General features: G+C 38.2%; 2 protein-coding genes across 5 annotated transcripts in view; both read left to right on the top strand.

The window, feature by feature from the left end:
- The window catches only part of LRIG1 (leucine rich repeats and immunoglobulin like domains 1), a 618,703-nt gene that overhangs the window by 55,842 nt on the left and 542,306 nt on the right, over positions 1–20,555 (top strand). The window contains exon 1 of one of the 3 annotated variants that reach the window (XM_084988951.1): positions 2,065–2,129. The exons of the other annotated variants lie outside the window; for them this stretch is intronic. The gene's annotated coding sequence lies outside the window, so the exon portion shown is untranslated. Of the gene's footprint in view, positions 1–2,064; positions 2,130–20,555 lie in introns of those variants that run through there. 3 annotated transcript variants of the gene reach the window in all.
- SUCLG2 (succinate-CoA ligase GDP-forming subunit beta) overlaps positions 1–20,555 on the top strand; it is a 929,415-nt gene that overhangs the window by 627,390 nt on the left and 281,470 nt on the right. The gene's annotated exons all lie outside the window — the stretch shown is intronic.

Below are 20,555 nucleotides of genomic sequence, written 5' to 3'. Positions count from 1 at the left end.
CCCAACAGCATTCCTTAACAAACTTCCCAATGCTCATCTCCACTCAGGGTCCGCCTCCCAGGAACCCAACACAATCCTTTCCCAACCCAAAATGTGTTAAGAATCATGTCACTTTCAAGCTTGGTCAGCTGGGTGATTATGAACTGTGTGAATGAACAAATGAATAAACTGGCTACAAGGAAGCCCCTTTGTAGCCAGTGGTTAGAAATACCACCCCCCCCATCCTTTGCCTAGGTCAGTCTAGAGTATCTGAGGGCTTTAGGAATATATTCCTTGCATAAAATGTGTCCACGGTGTGACGTGCCTTACATGTGTGCTCACATTTTATTCTCTCTTTTTTTTAAATATTTTTTTTCTTTTTATGGCCGCACAGTAAAAAAGTGGCATATGGAAGTTCAGAGGCTAGGATTCAAATGAGAGCTGCAGCTGCCAGCCTATGCCACAGCCAAGGCAACACTTGATTCTTAACCCACTGAGCAAGGCCAGGGATTGAACCCACATCCTCATGGAGACTACATTGGGTTCTTAACCTGCTAAGCTGCAATGGGAACTCCTCATTTTATTCTAATAACAACCATATGAGGTAGATGCAATTTTATTCTCACTTTAAATGTGAAGAAACTGAGCACTAGAGGGCTTAATATCTTGTCAAAGGGAAGTGAGGTGCTGAGCTGGGATTTGAATCCATTTTTTCTGACCTTAGATGCTATGCTTTAAAGCTGCCACACTATAGTTTCTCACTGGCTAATATGTCTTGGCTTCCTCCACTGTCTCCTTATGCATAAAACCAAATTAGTGCTTTTTACCTGATCTGTTGATTTGACAGTAGTTCAAGCAGGTCTTTCCATGAGGGTAGTTAAACATTTGAAAATTATTTTAAGCCAACCTGACCTTTGCGCAGAAACTCTGCTGTTATTCTGCCTTACAGGCATTTGACTAGCTATCTAACAAGGTAGGAAACCCCTATTCCTTACCTGTATCCGAGGCCACAGGATAGAAAGCAGTACACAGTACTGTTAAGCTACATGTGCCACCTGAATGAATGAATAAACTAAATAAATAAGAAAAATTTTTCATTTCAAAATTTTAACAGAGGAAGAATACCCTTTACATTTTACAGAGGATTACTTTGTGTTGTGGACTTGCCAATCACTATTTTAAGAGATTGATGTGATATGTCACCAGAAGAATACTAGGCACACAGAAAACTGATGCTTGATTTTGAACTGAAATGAATAGTGAATGTCAATTGGTATTTATGTTACATGAGAGAATGGCTATGTAGATGAATAGGATAAATTATTAAACTGAGCCATAAAGAAAGTAGATTTTAGATGGAGAGGTCATGTCAAGAAAAGTGAGTACTAATACTAATGATTACTAATAGCTGGTGAATTCTTACCCTGCATCAAAACATATGGCAGCTCATTCTCGTCAATGACCTATGGGAAGAAATCCTATTACCATCTTTGTTTATCATGTAGGCTGAAACCAGTTGCCCAAAGTTACATAGCTTGTAGATGGCAGAGACAGATTTCAGAATCACTTGTTTATGATTCCATAGCAAGAGCTGTGGATAATTAATAGGAGGGAGAAATCATAGGGTGTGCCTGCAAAAGCGCCAAAATCAGCTGGTTTAGAAAAAGCAGAGAGGGCATGAAGAGAGCATTAATAATAATGATAATGATGGTTGTTCTGTCTCATCAACTCCTCCCATTCCATATCGTTTTGATGGGGGTGCTATCAAGAGCTAATATTTATTGAGAACTTTATTGACAAACTGCCACTTTTCATGGAGCATCTATCTCATTTACTCCTCACAACAGCCCTTTAAATAGGTACTGTTGTTATCCTCATTTTGGAAACAAAGAAAATGAGGCTTAGGTGGCTGGGGGGCCGCTACTGAAACTTGACGCCTAGAAGCACATCTTCCAGGTTTGTGAAGAGCACCAAAATATGATCACAACGACAGCACCCCAGCATACACCACTTCCGTGTTCCCCCCTCACATGGACTGCCAATTAAATTATTCAACTGGTTTTAGCTGAAACCAATTCCAGTCCCAGTGCGCGGCGTCCCAGAGAACCGGCAGCAACTCAGCTCTTTCTCCTGAGATTCGGAGGTTTTAAGTAAGTAATTCAGCATTTTTTTTTTGAGGCGAGGGGCGGTCCCTAACCGACGTCTGAATGTATTTGTCTTGTTGATGTGGTGCCCGTCGGTGACATCTGATGTGCTGGATTGAGCAACAGGTCTGTTCAGCCAGTCTCTTCAGTGCGGGTTTAATTTCACCAGTCAACTAAAATGCAATGCAAGTTTCAGGAGGCTGTATTTAACTCATAGCAATTTCCCTTTAATGAAGAGGCCCCTGTTGGAACTCAGGGCAGTCTAAAAGCTTCTCTTTGATACTAAAGAGAAAGTGAGGGTACCAGTAGCACCGACGGGCCTCACTTCCAGCAAGAGCTGGCTGAAGAGCCTGGACGCCTAACCGACTCTCGTCTGCCACCTAGCGTCTGCTAGCAATGAAAGGTCGCTCTCTTTTTGATGGTAACCTTTTCTGTGAACTAGGCATCTAATTGACTTTTGCAAGGTGAATTCTTGTGTTGTATGAAAGGTTAGTCATCTCTGGGTGTTTTTTACTTCTTTTGAAACTTGGCAACGTTTTGCTCTTTTGAAAAATGAGTTTCGATACACCAGGGTGTCGAGAAATACACTAAATTGAGGTGGAGGATTTCAGATGTATTTGTTTGAATATGAACTTCTTGGAATCAGTTTCAGTTTCAAAGTCAGCCCTTTGACAATACAGTGTAAGCTTCTTTAGTGGAATCTCGCCTGTGTTCCCTGGCTCCTGGCTTCTCAGAAATTGGTCCTGTAATATAGTAAGTACGAGATTTGATAAAAATGAGGTTGGAAAGCTCCAGGACAATTTTTGAACTTTGGCCTTCAGTCTTAGACACCTAGTTTTAGTGAATATTTTGAGGAAAAAATGGTGCTTTGTACATTAGAATCTCCTTGGGAGAAATGATGGGAATTTAGCCATTGTTCATGTACTGATACAGAAAAGTCCCTAAACTCCCATTTTTATCTTACTGGAGTTAAACTTCTGATTATTGTGTGTTTCTGGAGATTTGTTTCCTTGACCTCTGAAGTTTGCAAAAATAAAAGATTTATCTCTGTATAATTACTGTGATGATTACTGTTATATATTTATACTTATTTAGGAAGCCTGCCTATAAAAGTTGGAACTATGGTTGGACTCTAATTAGTATAAGCACTATATAATTCCTTATATTTGAATCCATTTTTTAAAAGTTATTTTATTTTTTAATTTATTTTTGGTTTGATTTTTTGCAGCACTGTGGCCTGTGTAAATTCCCAGGCCCGGGATCAAATCCAAGCTGCAGCTGTGACTATGCTGCAGCTGTGGCAATGCGGATCCTTAACTTGCTGTGCCACAGCAAGAATTCCAAAGTCATTTTAAATTGATTCTGTTAACTTACTATTACAATGAACTGTTTTATGCATAAGCTTACCTTCTCTTTAAAGCTACTATAAGTTTATCTTGGGAACTTTCAATTCATTTTCCTATGTTGACTATATACTCTTTCAGATAAGCTAGTGCTTTTTCTGCTTACCCTGAAGAATATTTTGTTTAACGGAATTGTTAAACAGAAAACTCTGATGGGTTGTGGATCTTCCAGTGTTAACAAGTGTAGCTTCTTACACGTGAAAATTTTATTGAAAATTTTATTGTGGAAACAGATGACTACATTTAGTGTGGTGGGGGACAGAAAAACTTCTCAAATTATTTAAAATTTGATATTGAAAAAAAATTTAAATCACATGCAAATGTTTCCAGAAAAGTTAATCTGAAAATGATAGCCTTTATAGATCCTAAGAGATCCAACAGCACTTGCAAATTTAAGAATTCAGGCAGGTCATGCTTAAGTACTACATACAAAACTACAGTTGAAATGATATTCAATCTTCCATGTTGTGGAAATCTCATGCTAAAATTTCTCTTCCTATGGATAACTTGGCATTTTATATTTGGTGCATACTGTACTTATAAAGCAGTAATGTTTTGTCTTTTTTTGGAGGGGGGCTGCACACAAGACATATGGAGTTTCCTGGGCCAGGGGTTGAATCAGAATTACATCCACTGGCCTACACCACAGCTACAGCAATGTCAGATCTGAGCCATGTCTGTGACCTACAACATAGCTTATGGCAACGCTGGATCCTTAACCCACTGAGCAAGGGATCGAACCTGTGCCGTCATGGATGCTATTCAGATTCGTTTCCACTGAGCCATGAGGTGAACTCCAAAAAACAGTAATTTTTAAGTACATTGAAGGTAACTTATTTTATAGCACCATTTGATACATTTGTATTAGAAGACAAAAAATATGTATTTGAATTGGGATTTCTTTTTAACTTAGAATGTGTTCTATTGTTTGCTATATGGGATTATTGAGTGCATTGACTCAATTCAGCATGGCCCTGAAGAAACAGTCCCCTAATAAATGATGATGACGATGATAAGAGAGGCTTATTGGATGCCTGGTGCTATGACATAATATCCATGTGTATTATCTGATTTAATTTGCGCTCAGTCCCTTGAGATGGTGCTGTTAGTCTCTACTTGACAGATGTAGAGTGAGTCTTGTTTGACTTAAGTACTTGCAGGTGGTCATGGCATCACGCCTAAATGATGAAATGCGTTCCGTCCCAGGATGTTCTGGCTCCTTAGGCTGCTTGTTCTCTTTTATTTGACTTGCCTTTTCACTTTATATTTAGTAACTCGGTTAATTCGACCAGGTGATAATGAAACCAGTCATTGCTTGGCTGCTTAACTTATTTTTTTTTTCTGTTTTCATAATTTCATAAAGCTGTGGAGTTCTCTTCTTGACTTGAGAGAATTAGGATGTGGCCAACATTGGCTCTGTGTTTCCTAAGGCAATGATTAGCTGCCTGGATAAGATGGAGTTGAGTCCTCTCTGCCTTCACTTCCTCATATTACCTCTTTGGTCCCTGACGTCATCTGTTTTGTGACTCCTGCTTTATACTAAGGCCTCCAGAAAAGCAAGTTAACTAAGCAGCAAAGATTTGTGTATGGGAGGGATCTAATGTGTTAAGATTTAGTATTTAAAACATTTAGTTGTTTGTGTGACCTGCTACTTTACTTATTGTTGGAAAAAAAAGATATAAAATAAGAAATTTTAAACATGTTTATGAAATGCTGGTAGCACATGTGTGAACCCTAAAAGTGGGATTCAAAAATACTTTGAGGTAAATAGTAAAATTCTCCTTTCCACTGTTATAAACTCTTCTGCTCTCAGCAGTAAATCGGGAGATGGGTTGTTGGGGCAGTAACAACTTTATTTGGAAAGCTCACAGACCGAGATAGGAGACTGATGTCCTAGAGAACCATCTTAGCTAAGTTAGAATTCAGGCTTCTTTTATCCTAAAAAGGGAAGGAGTGTGGTTGATTGTAGCAAACTTCCAGTGTTATAGAGTCCTTTGTTCTTGCATCTGTCCACATAGAACAGGTCACAATGTTGATGAAAACCTCCAACAGGACAAATGTTATTCTCTGTTCTGCAACTTTTTATCCATATATAAATGGAGCTGTGTTACACCTTTAAAGATCAGAGCCTTGAGAGTGGTCTATCCTGTATATTTCAGGCTATAGGCAATATTCTTTTCCAAAAGGTGTAGAAGCAGCATGACTAGGCACAGGCAACAGAACACAAAGGTTAATGTAAAAGAAACAGATCCGACATGGAGTCAGATTTGTTCTTCTTTATTTGTTCTTCTTTACCACCCTTCAGTAAAGCAGGCATTTTAAAGTATTTAATTTCCTCTCAATATAGAGAGGAAATAGGTAAACACAAGATTGCAGACACACACAGGAACACTTCCTGCCAACACACACACACACACACCCACCCCCATACCCCTAGGCAGCACTCCAATCCCTGATAGTGATTTGAAATAGGACTTTAAATCACCTGAATTTTTTCATCAACATAATGAAGGAACTTGGTTTAAGTTATTTCTTTAAAGTTCCCTATTATTCTGAAGTTATGGCATCAGTTTTCTTTCTTTATATCGCAAGAAGAAAAGGCAGCAAGATATTTTCCTCATCAGAATTTTAGATTATAAGCAAAATAACCTTATTCCAAGGAAGGTCATATTAAAATGAAATGTAATAAATCCAAATGCTCAGTTAAATCTACAAGGTTTAAAAAAGCACCATCAGTACCTGAAAAGACAGGAGAATGAGTATGGTTGTCTTACTTCATAATGTCACATGCAAGATTAAGTCTTCCACTTAGTGTCTTAAAAATATAGTTAAAAGAAAACCCTAGAGAAATTTTAATATGCATGATCACTTCCAATAAAGATTAATATTTTATTTTACCCAACACCCGGTAAGCAAAAAAAAAAAAAAAAATCTTCTATAAACTACTGCTAATTACCTTAACTGCATTAGCTTTGTTCAAATTTATATTGATTTCATAGCCCTAAATAATTTTAATTTTGTAAATTTGATTCTCTTATGCCTAAGAGGAAATAGTTCAGAGTGTGTACTTTATTCTTTTCTTTCTGTGAGCTTTGTTGTTTTGAATATAAAATCTAGTTTTCCCTAAAGCAATGAGAATGTTATTCTTTTTTTTTTCATGTTTTAAATTGTAAGGAAATTGGATGAACACTGAGAATAGTCTAGGAACTTGATAACAAAATTCAATATACCCTTATGCTCAATAGAGATAATTTCCTTATTAACTAAGAAAATTACTCAGCTTTTGTTTTGATGTGAATTTTTTATTGAATAACTTCTTAAATATAATAGAAGAGAGTTATTTACTGTCAAATTTTGTGACCAGTATTATGTGAATGGAAGAAAGGAAGAAGGAATGCAAATAAGGGAGGAAACAGAATAGTCTGAAAAGACATCATTCCAGTTAGTCTTCAGAAAAATTCTGTATAGTGTGTTTCACAATTCCTATTTTTCCAAAAACAAGAATGCTAAAATGTGGTCAGAAGCTCATTGCTAGGCAGGATCTGATTTCAGCTTTGTCTGGCTCCAAGTCCTGAGAATTTTCTATTTTGCCATCTTGTGTGGAAGAAATAAACTTTTGTGCCAATATTATTTCCCATCCATCTTCCCCATTAGACTGTAAGCTTCTTGATAGCAGACATGGAAGTGGCCTTATTCATTGCTCTGTTCTCTGTCCTAGCACACTTCCTGCATCCCGAGTAAGTGTTCAGGAAATATGTATTGAATGAAGAAACTGGGGAAGCAAAGATCTAGAAACACGAATAATCATAGAAACTTAATTTACTTTATTTTTAAGCACTTATTTTTCAGCTACTAATCTCTCATTGCTAGACAGGGTGGCTTGTAGACATTTGGTGTTGAGTTCAAGATGGATTTCTAGCGAATATATTGAGGGGAATATGTGACGAGCCTTTATAATAATTATCTTCCTTTTAGACCCTGGATTTAAAAGATGAAATAGCAAAATGTGTTATCACATCCCTTATTGAAAAAGTTCACAAATAAGATCTATGGAACCAATCTCTTCTGATTGGATCTCATCAAGTTAACTCCTCATGAAGTAATCAGTAACAGAATGTCCTTCCCAAATGGAGCATCAACTCTATGATAATAGTTTTGTTGGTGTTACCCCTAAAACCAAGTATCTTATTTAGTCTTGGTGAACAAAATCAGTAAGTGGAGAAGTTTACTCACTATTCTGAAGGTACTTATGTTATAACTGTTGCACATAGACCATGCCTTAAGGTGAGTAGCTGTGTTCCTTATGCAAAAAATTTTGAACTGTCTTCGGATAAAATACTGTGACACATTTCCTATTGTCAAGCTCTTTCATCTTCTGGTAATTAGCTCAGGGAGTTTGTGTCTCAGTAAAATATGCCTGTTTCATACTTGCTTTTAGGAAGAAGATCCTCAAAATCAACTGATTAAACAAAAATGATCTTCTTGGATTCTCTTACCCTTGAAGGGCAAAATAGTTAATAAATGATCACCTTGAAGTGCTTCCCTAATTCTTTTGTATTCAATGGCATTCCCTTTTTCTAACTATAGGACTACTGTTCATAAACTTGGAAACTGACAATTCTGCTTTTTCCTGAGAATTCTAAGTTTCTATTTCATGCTTAATGCAGTCAGTGGAGAGACAGAGTACTGGATTTTAAGTATGATATCCTTGTGATAATTACATTTTAGTGTTTGGATTTGACATTAATTAACTTCCCAGAGCTATAATACTTTATATGGATGGACACAGAGGAAACTGAAAGAATTTTGCTAAAACTGTGGCTGACATTATGTTGAGAGTAAATAACTTTTATTCCAACCCTCAGAAAGAAATCATTTTATTCCATATCTTTCAAATGTGATTTTATTTATATTATTCACTTCGTATTTCTCACAGTGGGGCAATCTGGAAGAGGTCACCTTATGCAAGTGAACAAAGTGAGTATCATTTTTTAATGGGATAGGTAGAAATCATGTGACATATGGTTGGATGTAATGAAAACAACACTGAACCCACCCCCATCCCCATGTCAATATTTGCCCTGTCAAATATTCCTAAGCTGAGTCTCGTCATGAGGAAACATCATGACCAACACAAATTGAGAGAGAGTCAACAAAATGCAATAGTACTTAGTGAAGATGAAAAGGGCATTAGATTTGTACAGTAAGATATTTTGAGAGAGAGGACACTTTCACATAACATTTATTACAGTAAATTGTTATAATTGTTCTATTTTATTACTGTTAATCTCTTATTATGCCTAATTTATAAATTACACTTGATCATGGGTATGTAGGATAGGAAAAAACATAGTACATGTAGGGTGAGATACTTTCTGTGGTTTCAAGCATCTTGTGGGGGACTTGAAATGTATTCCCAGTGGGTAAGGAAGGACTACTTACTATAATTTCACTGTAATCTGTAAAAATTTAAAACTTTTTTTTTAAGTGCAGAGAACTGTTCCAGCTTGAAAGAAACTATATTACAACTAGATGCAACATTTTATTCTTGGCTGTGACATTAATGGGGTTAACTGGGTGAAGTTGACAAGGGTTTGAAGATTAGATGGCAGTAATATTCAATATTAATTTCCCAATTTTGTGTATATATTATGATTATATAAGAATGTTCTTTTGCGCCCCATATTAGATTCCAGATATAAGTGATATCATATGGTATTTGTCTTTCTCTTTCTGACTTACTTCACTCGGTATGAGTCTCTACTTCCATCCATGTTGCTACAAATGGCATTATTTTGTTCTTTTTTATGAATCTAATATACAGCACAAATGAACCTTTCTACAGAAAAGAAAATCATGGACCTGGAGAATAGACTTGTGGTTGCCAGGGGGAAGGGGAAGGAGTGGGATGGATTGAGAGCTTGGGGTTAATAGATGCAAACCATTGCTTTTGGAATGGATTAGCAATGAGATTCTGCTGTGTGGCACTGGGAATTATGTCTAGTCACTTATGATGGAGCATGATAATGTGAGAAAAAAGAATGTATACATGTATGCGTAACTGAGTCACCATGCTGTACAATAGAAAAAAAATTGATATGGGGAAATAACAATTTTAAAAAGTTCTTGATTATGGGGAATTTATTCTCAAATAGCTCAAGGAAAAAAGTTCTTTTTATTGTAATTGCAACTCATAAGTTGAAGATAGTTTAAAAGTAAAAAAATAACAACAAAAATGTATACTGTGTAATATTGTATTAAAATGCATTTTGAGACAGATACTTAGATGATCACTTAACGTGGAATCTAAAAAAGCTGATTTCATAGAAATAACAATTAGAATTGGGGTGACTAAGGGCTGGGGGGAATGTGGAGAGTTTGGACCAAAGGTACAAAGTTCTAGTTATAAGATGAGTATGTTCTGGGGAGCTAATGTGCAGCCTGGGAATTACAGTTAGTGTTATTGTAGAATATACTTGTAAGTTGCTAAGAGAGTAGACTTTAAATGTCCTCACCACAGAAAAAAATGCCAGTTACTCCACATAATGGAGGTGTTAGCTAACACTAGGGTGGTCAGCATTTTGCATTATATAAGTATTTCAAATCAACATGGTGTACACCCCAAACTTACATAGTGCTAGATGCCAGTTCATTCTCAACATAGCTGAAAAAATGTCTTATTTTTGTAAGCTTTGGGATCTTTCATTAAATGGACTTCATGCCCATCTCCGTATACAAAAACAAAACATAAATAGAATAGGATAATTCTCCTAATAACATAGTTTATACACAGTATTGCATTTTTTCATAGAGCAAGTATTAATATAACTAAATATCATGGGATCAAATACAATATTGTGGGAACAAACACATCTACAGGTTCAGGGGGTATATGCATTTTTATAAACTTTGCAAATAGCTTCTTTCCCAATTGACTTTGCAAAGTCACTTGCCTAATCCTTTCCCATCTCTACTTAATTCTCTTTCCCTACCTTGTACCCCAATCCCCAGCCAGATTAAGTAGGGTTTAATGATGAAGGGTGACAGTTATTTCTGCTACATGAGAGCAAGCAGAATATTGACTTTAACTACATCACTGAGTAGTTTGAGAATAAAAATGAATAGGACACAATCCCTGTGCTAAAAGCCTGTCTAGTTATTGCCAACAATGTCAGCTAGAAATTTGCCTGGATTAGGAAGAGAGGCAAACATAAAGACCTTCTGTTATCTAGCATCAGCAAAGGACACCCCAAATACTCAGGTGCTGTATCCTATATTCAATCTAGGAGTCTTTATAAATTAGGAACTGATTACCCCAGAATATAAAGGGAAATAAAAGAGCAATATATTAAATTGCAGAATGTTCTTCCCAGCTTGCCTCTGAACAGTTTGATCTTCACATTTTCCTGGACTTTTTATCACTGCAGTTGTTAATGTAAGTGAAGTCAGAGTTTGTAGAAAACCTCTTTATCTAATCACGAGCTAATTACTTATAATTAGCAAATCACTTGCTAAAATTATCCTTTCACATGTATCTGAGTGAAATCAAGAGGTAAATCAGGAGAAAGAAAAATCAATCACTATATTGATCTCCCTTAAATCTTAAAATCTTATCAGATTACACGCAGATTTTCACATTTGAAAAATTAGTTGAGCTCCTCAATGCAATGTGTTCTCTAGAACAAAAGAGGGCTGTGGAATTAAGTAGACTCTGAGATCAGCACAGAGCCAACTCTACCTCCTGTGCCACATTGCAGCTCTTTCACCAAAGGGGCTGAATTTTGAATGTAGAATCGTGCAGGGACGGTGGCCCGAGACATAGGTTGCTGGTGTGACAACTTTGATACTAGTTTCAACAACAGGTCATTAAGGAGCCCAGATTCTCTTGGAGCTGTATGTGCTCCTTAAATTATCTGCAGCATCAGTGAAGAGGAGTCTTACTTTAAATTAATACAGAAGAATGAAAATCTGTCTGAAGATACGGTGCTTGAATATTTAAATATACATTTGATACCTTTTTTTCACTTTGAAATATTACATTCATTTTGCAAATTTTCAGATCCAAAGCAAGACATATAGGGCCATTGCATACCTCTTTTGTTTAAATTTAAATAGAAAGCAAAATGTATTTCACATGTGTGCACCTATGTTTATTTACATACATAGAGAAGTGTTTTATACATACACATCCATCCAAAGGATGCACAGAATCACTTCCTTATTCTCATCTTTTCAAATGTTTTTGGGAGTTCCCATTGTGGCTCAGCGATAACAAAACTGACCAGTATTCATGAGGATGAGGGCTTGATCCCTGGCCTCGCTAAGTAGCTTAAGGGTCCTGAGTTGCTGCGCTATGGTGTAGGCCAACCCCTACAGCTTTAACTTGACCCCTATCTTGTGAACTTCCATTTGCTGTGGAACTTCCATGTGCCACAGGTGAGGCCCTAAAAGGAAAAATAAGATGAAAAATGTTTTTAAAGCTTACACTCTAAATAGATTTTTTTTTTAGAACTTCAACTAGTTATTTTAGGTTCTTGTGTCAGACATTGTCATGACATCTATCATCATACATTTCTAAGCCTTTAGTATTCTATTTTTGAATACGGTAGCCTTATTTTTTATTACTATGATTAATCTTTGCTTCTTCTATAGGGAAAAGAAATATGATGGTGCAGGGATATCACTTTTTTTGTGTGTCCATCTCTAAAATGATTATTTCCTGCCAGCACTTGGAATTGGAGAATGTCTCTGGTAAATAAACTTCTGCAGGGGGTCTTCCTTCAGTAGTGTTTATCAGCTGCATGGTAATGAGACCATTTCTATGTAAATATAATCTCAGTATTTGATAGTGGTGAAGAAACCTTCTAGATTAAATGATTTTTTGTGGTTCCTTGATTAACATACTTTATGAAACCATTACCCTGTGCACTACCATTGCACGTTTGGAAATAGCTCAGATTCAAGTCTTAGGTCTTTCTGAAGAAGTGTGACCTTCTTCCTGGGGAAAAATTAGGCATATACTCCAATGCCAAGACATTAAAGATATACTTTTTGATTCACAATTATTCATCTATTTAACATTCAACAGTTGGATGCAGTTAGCCTCTACTCTTGCAAGCCTTGCTCTGGGTGTGTATATTCCACCCCAGCTATGAGCAAGAAAAACAAGGTACCCAGGATCTCACAGAATATCTATTCTAATGGAGAAAGGAAGTCAGCCATGAAAACAAATGCTGTTATTTTAGTGACCCCAAAGAAGAGAAGAGGGTATGGGGCTTCTTTCGCTGGGGTGATCAAGGGGGGGTCTTTCTGAGCTGATATATGCAGAGACCCTGTTGATCAGAAAAGGTAAACTGAGTGAAGATGATAAGGTGAGTGATCCAGGGAGACCGAAGAGCAAAAGCAGGGTCTGGATAGAGAATGAGAAGGGATGTTCAAGGTATCTGAGGGCCAGGGAGGCTGGAGCAGAGGATGGTAAGAACAGTGAGGACAGAGTGGGAGGCAGGGGTATAACCCTTAGGGCCATTGTGTAGGATTACTGGTGTTGCTAGACTTAGCAAGTAAAAATGTAAGAAACTGCTTATCTGAAATGAAAACAAAATTAGTATAAGTATATCCCATGCAATAGTTGGTATTTTATAATTGATATAGCAACTCTATTAAATAGAGTTCTGATATCAATTCCAAAGTAGAGTGAGTTCCCACCCCACTAAGCAGTCGTTCAGAGACCAGCTGGGTGTCCTATGATTCAACTCATTTTGGTATTATCTACCCACAGATAGCATCATATTCCACAGGTTAAGTTTCTGTCTTACAAGACTGCACTGCCACCTCCCAACCTCCCTCAGATGCCAGTTTCAGGTCAGATTGTTACTTTGCATCTGATGGAGAGACTGCAGTTAGGCAGCTCCCACCACCTTCTTCCTCAGACTTGAGATGTCAGTTGCAAGTCTAGGTTGTTACCTATACTTCTGACCAACTGGCTATAAAACAGAGGTTCCCAAGATCCCTTCCCTGGGCTCAATTAATTTGCCACAGTGGCTCACAGAACTCCGAGAAGATTTTTACTCACCAAATGTTATGAAAGCATACACCTTGGAAATAGCCAGGTAAAAGAGGTACATAGGGCGAGGTATGGGGAAGGATCACAGAAATTCCATGCTATCTCTAAACAAGACTTTCTCCAAATTGCCACAAGTTCACCAACCTGGATGCTCGCTGAACCCTGACCTTTCAGTTTTTATGGAGGCATCCTTACATAGTCATGACTGAGTAAATCATTGGCCCTCTCCCTTCTGCATTTAGGGGTTAGGGTGGAGGGAATAACTGAATGGGATCTAATCACATGGTTGATTCTCCTAGCAACCAGCCCTTTATTCTTAGAGGGGGGTCCTCACATCATTAATATAAAAAGAAACACCTTTGTTACTCTCCATACTTTGGAACCCAAGGGTTTGGGGAGCTGTGAGTCCAGAACCATAGGCAGGGACCAAATACATGTTTTTCTTATAAATCACAGTATCACAGCTATTCTTATCATTATTGTCCAAGCTAGAATACTTGAATTACAGGGATGTTGTTAACAGCTAATCTAGAACAACAAGTAGAAACCGCATCTGACTTTGGCAGATCAGCAGATGTGGTTATTGTACTTAAAAGAGTTTGGTTTTTTTTTTTTTCTGTTTTTAAAATTTTTCTGTGAGGCCATTGGAGAGTTTTATATGTAATTTAATTGGCTCTGACTCTTGTGTGGAGAGTTGATCATGCACAGAATAAAGATTACCCAACACCATTTAGTGGCAGATGGTGCGAGTAAAGCCTGTTGATAAATGGCAGTGGGGCAGAAGTAACAAGGATTCTTACTTGGTCACTGATAAGTTTGATTGGGATTGGTGTGTAAAAACTGTTGACAAAAAAGTGCCGGTTTCTTAATGTAGAAGCTCTACTCTGTATCATAGCAAATACATTCAAATGCACACATATCTTGAAATATTTCTTTCTTTTTTTTCTATTTTGCTTTTTAGAGCTGAGATATGAAAATTCCTAGGCTAGGGGTCGAATCGGAGCTGCAGCTACTGGCCTATGCCACAGCCACAGGAACACAGGATCCGAGCCGTGTCTGCAACCTACACCATAGCTCACGGCAACACTGGATCCTTAATCCACTGAGGGAGGCCTGGGATCAAACCCCACATCCTCATGGATACTAGTTGGGTTCTAAAACCGCTGAGCCACAACCAGAACTCCTTGAAACATTTCTATGTATAAGTAAACTTTTAATTAAATATATAAGTGCAATATTTTGTATTTGAGACACTTAAATACTAATATATATGCTATGTGTGTTTTGCTAGTTCTTTTTTCTCTGAAAGCATTTTTAGAGAGCAGTGAAGGGTTTGTTGGTCCAGAGCATTGGAACCATAATATCTACTGTCAGAGCTGGAATTCCAGTTTGGCTGGTCACTTCCTCATCCTGTGCTTTTTTTTTTTTTTTTTTTTTTTTTTTTTGCTTTTTGGGGATGTACCCACAGCATATGGAAGTTCTCAGGCTAGGGGTTGAATCATAGCTGCAGCTGCCAGTCACAGCCAAGCATCATGGGGTCCAAGACGCCCCTGAAACCTACACCACTTCTCATGGCAATGCCGGATTCTTAACCCACTGAGAGAAGCTAGGATCGAACTTGCATCCTCATGGATACTAGTCAGGTTTGTTACTGCTGAGCCACAATGGGAACTCCCCATCCTGTGCTCTTTAACCATTGTTTGACTAAATTATCTCCTTGTGTTATTGAGTAAATGCATCTTTTTAAAATTTTTTGGCCACACCTATGGCATATGGAAATTCCCAGGGCAAGGGATCGAATATGAGCCACAGCTGTGAACTGTACCACAGCTGTGGCAACACCAGATCCTTAATTCCCTGGGGTATTATCCCTGATGCAGCATCAGGGGATAATATCAGATCCTTAACCTGATGCACCACAGTGGGAATTCTCTAGTGCATGATTTCAAAGTTTCTTTTCTTCACTTAGCCTTATCTCATAAATTTTGCCCAACATTTCATAATCCTTATATCAGGGGTGTGGTCCTTAGACCAGCATCACCTGAAAACTTGGTAGAAATACAAATTCTCAGCTCTCAACCCATATCCACCAAATCACTTCCTCTGGAACTGGGGCCCACCCATGTGTGATTCAAGTTTAAGAATCTGCTTTATATATTTTCAGTAGTGATGAACCATCATATATTAATGTACCATAGTTGTTAACATGTGCTCTTATTCCATTTTTATGTTATTATATATGGTGTTGGCGACAAGATTGTCCATATGCATATGGCTCTACTTTCCCATCATTCTCCAGAGTGGGATTATTAAGGTGGAGCTTAGGACCAGTTTTGTCACATTTCCTATTAAATTCCTTTCTAAAAACATGTGTTGATACTGCCACTCCTAAAATTTGTAGTGAGCAACTTTTCCTATTATAACCCAAACAACTTGAATTATTATTCTTCTAAAATGGACCCTTTAACTGATAATCTCATAACTTCAAAGTGTCAGATTATTTTGATTTGCATTTTTATTGATCAATTCATTTGTCAATTGACTGTTTTGTAGTTTTTAGCAATTGAATGAACTCTTTATATATATGTGTGTGTGTATATATATGTGTGTTTGTGTGTCTATGAGTCAATATCTGCATACGCTGCTTCTGATTTTCTTTTTCCTCTTCTTAAAATTTATATTCATAAATTCGATACAAAGTCAATTGGATTCTTTGAATAATAATAAAGTACCTTTATTTTAATAATAAGAGTACATTTCACTTAGAAGGTACATGTGTGGTGGTTTCAAAATTCTCTGTTATGGAGTTCCCGTTGTGGCACAGTGGTTAACGAATCGGACTAGGAACCATGAGGTTGCGGGTTCGATTCCTGGCCTTGCTCAGTGGGTTAATGATCCGGCGTTGCCGTGAGCTGTGGTGTAGGTCACAGACGTGGCTCAGATCCCACGTTGCTGTGGCTCTGGCATAGGCCGGCGGCTACAGCTCCGATTAGACCCCTAGCCTGGGAACCTCCATATGCCGCAGGAGCGGCCCAAGAAATGGCAAAAAGACAAAAAAAAAAAAAAAAAAAAATTCTCTGTTGTATCTTAAGAGGTAGGTTTTATGCCTGTAAATCAGGCTAAGGTAGGGCCAGCTGTGGTAACACATTTAACCAGAATCTCAGCATCTTCTTGTGTGACAAATATTTCTTGCTTATTCATATTACATGTTCAGCAAAGACCAACAAGATAGCTCTGCTGCTCATAGCATCAGAGCCCCCAGCTCATGGAAGCCCTACCATCTTATAGCTGAAGCATCATAATACAGGACCTCTGTGGAAGAGGAATAGTGTGTGGAGATAGCACCCTGAAGTGCTCTGCTATTGCTGCTTACAGATAGTCCTCTTGGCCAGTATTATTCATGTGGTCGTAATCAGCTGCAAAGGAGGATGGGAAATAGGGAAAACTCACATTTTTGTTCATTTGTTTAGCAACAAATTGCTTTCATAACACTATGAGCAATCTATAATAATGATCTGATAAACTGTTGGTTTTTTTTTTGTCTTGTTTTGTTTTTTGTCTTGTTTTGTTTTTTGTCTTTTTTAGGGATACACCTGTGGTATATGGAGGATCCCAGGCTAGGGGTTGAATTTGAGCTGTAGCCGCTGGCCTGCTCCACTGCTTCAGCAATACCAGATCTGAGCTGAGTCTGGAACCTATACCACAGCTCACCACAGCACAGGATTCTTAACCCATTGAGCAAGTCCAGGTTTTGAACCTGAATCCTCATGGATGCTAGTCAGATTCATTTCCACTGAGCCATGATGGGAACTCCTATGATAAATATTCTGGGTGTTCATTCTTTTATTCATTCACCTGTTATGCCAGGTAATGTTCAGACAGGAGACACTACTCTATTTCAGGTGTGATGAATTTCAGATAGGAATTGGCGGCTTATATGAATGTTAGAGGCTTTGAGGGAGTAAAGACTGAGGATGATGTGCAGAGATCTCAGCCTAAAGCTGTGAAGCAAATTGTTTGTAGAGCTCACTGCTCTGGTTCTCCAGTCTCTGGGAAATATATACCAACTCCCTTGGTAGCCATGAGGCTTGTTTTTCATGAGCTCATCAGGAAGCTTTTGTGAACTTTATTTTTTAAACTTATAGATACAAAAAGGGAAGGGTGCCAAGGGGGTGGGAAGGGATGGACTGGGGGTTGGGGACTGGCACACTGAGGTATATGGAATCATTGGCCAATGGATACCTGCTGTATAGCACAGGGAACTCTACCCAGTATTCTGTGATCATCCATGTGAGAAAAGAATCTGAATGAGAACAGATGTGTGTCCATGTATACCTGAATCACTTTGTCATACAGCAGAAATTATTACAACCTTGTAAATCAGCTATACTTCAATAAAACTTCAAAAAGTGAAAAAAAAATCACAGTTGGAAAAAAAAGGAAACTGCTGTGAAATATCTCTGCCTGCTTATCTGGCTACAGCTGCCCCAAAGGAGTAGAGATTTTTCCTTCCTTCACCTTCCAGATCTTAGAGTTCTGTTTGTTGATGGCCAATTCTAGTCTAGAACTTTGTGGGGCCAGGGATTGAGGATACAGTCCTTTTCATCTCCTTTGTGAAATAGAAGAGAACTGTGAAGGCTGATGGTGGTTCATTACCTATTAGACATCAGATTAAAGTAGTCTGACAAAGCTGTGGGAAGGTGGTTATTGTGTACCAAGCTGACAACAGACAGGTTAGCACACGCATTCATTCGCAGTTGGCAACTAGAGGAAACCCCTAGGACTGAATGTCACATGTTCGTCCCTCTTTTTACTAAATACCTTTATGAGGCCATCAAGTTGACATTTGATGTCATTAGCTTGAATAAAATACCTTCTAGGACTGGTTTGAAAAAGTCATCTTCTCTTAATCAGCTTTTCATAAATCCTGAAAACAAGGTCAGATAAAACAGAAAAACTGTCCAGTCCTTACCTGAAATCTTAAAAAGCTAAAAACAAACAAACAAACAAACAAAAAAACAAAAAACCTTTTTTATAAAGATAAGACTTAACACACATGAAGCAACTAGTATTTGGCATAGATGTTATATAACTGTCATGAACTGTCATACCTGAAGGCACAGAGAAACATCTGGATGAAGAGTTATCATATTTACAGCTGCAAAGGATAGAAAAACACCTGCATTTTTAAACTGTAAAATGGTAGAATAGGTATCTCTTGTTTGCATGCAGTTCACACAGGGAAACAGAAGCCATTCTTGGTATTTCAGGTCCAAAAGATATGAGATAGGGGTTAGGGACCAATATAAAATTTAGAAGGCCTGGGGAGTAAAGGTCAAAGATGCCACTACTGAAAGTCAGAATAGCCCACACAGAGATCTTGACCACGAGCTTCAAAGTAGGTGAGAGGCTGCCATGAATGTGCTAAAATAACCATTAATGAAGTAAACTAGTTGGGAATGCAGTAATGTAAATGAGCTATTAATAAGGTAAAATGCTAGCACTAAGCTGCCATAGAAAACCCACTGCAACAAAAATCATGGCATACTACCAATTTTGAAAGTAGTCACATGAACTCCCCACCCACCCATTTGTTAAATTATTTTATTACGGTGTTTAATATGGAATATTTCTAAGGCTGTCTCTTGGGTTGCCTATAATTGTCTCTGTATTTGGACATAACTAAACTCAGGGATCCAGGAATGGCTGCAGTTTTTCTCTGGCATGACAACTCAAGATGGCCAGTGGCTTCATGGCCAAGTGTGTTAAGAAGGATTCTGAGGTGCAAGAATTCTGAGCTCAGCATGAAAGACTACTTGGTTTCAGAGTTCCTGCTGTGGTACAGTGGGATCAGCAGCATCTTTGCAGCACTGGAATGAAGGTTCATTCCCTGGCCTGGCACAGTGTGTTAAGGATCTGGCTTTGCCGCAGTGCAGCTGTGGCTTAGGTCACACCTGTGGCTCTGATCTGATCCCTGACCTGGAAACTCCATAGGCTGCAGGGTGGCCAAAAAAAAAGAAAAAAGACTTCTTGGTTTGATGTATGATGGTTATTGTGATGTAGAAGTGGCTACTCTGACTTGCCTTCTACATATTTGCCGTCTGTGACTTCCCACTTGAATCCCCCTACCTTCCAAGTAGATATGATTCTTTCCTACTAGGCTCAATGTGACATGTTAATTTAATATTAGCGTTCCTATGTCTTTGATAGCCTGAACATTAATATGCCTTTGTGCCTGTTAAAGGCAGAATGCAATATAATGTCCAAGTGAAATAAGAGTTTTAACTAAGGAACAACCCCCCCACACACCTTGGCTAAAAAGGCAGCTACAGGCCTTTCCATCTATGCTCGCCTCCTACCACCCTTCTTGTAATAATGTAGCAACTATGTACCCCATGTCCAAGCCAGCCTCCCTGATAATATGTACCCAGCGTTGCTTATCAGTTCTACTTCTGTAACCTTGCTTGCTCAGTTTCTTAGGGAGGAACACTGTCTGCTTGGGGAAGGGGGGAGGTCCAAGATGCTTACATGGGAAAATCAAGACACTGTAATGTATAAAAGTTGCTGAGAACAAAGACCTGGTGCCCAGGTTGTGGAGGTGACTCTTCTGAGCCCACATTGGTGCTAAATAAACCTTGCTTTTCCATATTTCAAAGTGGCATTTGTCTCCTTTCCTGCCAAGGTTTTTTGCAGTTTCCACAACACAAGAAACATAAGAGATCACTTTGTTTCTTAGATCTTGGAAATCTTATCTTGCACACATGACAGATTTTAGAGATAGCAACAGAGATTTCCCCCCCCCCACCATGGGGGTGGATCTTATCTGGATGGTCTGGCCCTTTGTGAGATTCAATCTTATCAAAGTGGAAGCCATTTTTAAACCATATTATGAAAATTTAAGCTGGGATCTCTTACCCTCCCCATGCTGACATTCATTATCTGCTTAAATCACAGCAAGCTGCAAAA

This window comes from Sus scrofa, chromosome 13 (assembly GCF_054392235.1).
Source record: "Sus scrofa isolate SSC_HxYL_T2T_F1_AM1 chromosome 13, Sscrofa_HxYL_maternal_Yorkshire_Landrace_v2.0, whole genome shotgun sequence".
NCBI lineage: Eukaryota > Metazoa > Chordata > Mammalia > Artiodactyla > Suidae > Sus > Sus scrofa.
This window is presented reverse-complemented; position numbering and strand designations above follow the sequence as displayed.